This window comes from Frankliniella occidentalis, unplaced genomic scaffold, assembly GCF_000697945.3.
Source record: "Frankliniella occidentalis isolate FOCC.00 unplaced genomic scaffold, Focc_3.1 Scaffold604, whole genome shotgun sequence".
In the NCBI taxonomy this organism is placed as follows: domain Eukaryota; kingdom Metazoa; phylum Arthropoda; class Insecta; order Thysanoptera; family Thripidae; genus Frankliniella; species Frankliniella occidentalis.
The window spans coordinates 27,866-28,582 of record NW_026267720.1 but is presented as its reverse complement, the minus strand read 5'-3'; the positions used below and the strand labels follow the sequence as shown (position 1 = coordinate 28,582).

At 33.2% G+C, this 717-nt stretch overlaps 1 protein-coding gene across 1 annotated transcript in view; it reads right to left on the bottom strand.

Annotated features, from left to right (window-relative positions):
• The window catches only part of LOC127751607 (jerky protein homolog-like), a 9,123-nt gene that overhangs the window by 6,211 nt on the left and 2,195 nt on the right, over positions 1-717 (bottom strand). The window lies entirely within an intron of this gene.

Here is a 717-nt window from a genome sequence, read left to right as displayed (position 1 = left end):
TATCTTATTACGAACAAATATTATTGTAAGCCAATTATAGGCATATGGCTGCCCAGCCTAGTGTTATAATGCTTATATGCATATTGCAATAAGTATTGCGTCATGTGCTGCATTTCCTACAATGACCATATTTTTTCCCAGCAGATATTTTACCGACCAGTTAGGAATGTGTGAGGTATGATAGGTTCTTTATTTTTGTTTTGTGGTTTGGAGTGGTGTTTTATTTCTGTGTGAATTCTATTAGTCTAGCAGCCTAAAGGTGTTAATTTATGGTTAAAACTTTTCTTTATTTCTTGTTGCTGACACTATCTTGCTCGCAAAAAGCTTTTGTACTATATTTGCAAATATGGAATGTGCTCACAGTTTTCTTTCTTAAAATTGTGCATGTACTTATAATAGTCATTCAAATTCTTCTCCTTATTACAAAACACACAGAGGATTTTTCTTTATGCCCAGACTTTTTAACATTTATTTCTTGGTTTTGGATTCTTTTACACCTTTTAATGTGTGCGATAACCTTAAGGGAGAACTGAAAGTCGAAATAGGGTTTACAGGAGTCAAAGTCGCGCTATTTTGATTTAAAAGGATCTAAATGGTAACTTTGCGACATACCAATTTTGACTTGAGTGTTCTCTCTTTGGGAATTGGTTGTTTGATGATTCTTCTTTGCACACTGTCTTGTATTGTATTGCTTTTCTTTTGCTTGATTTTCTTTAA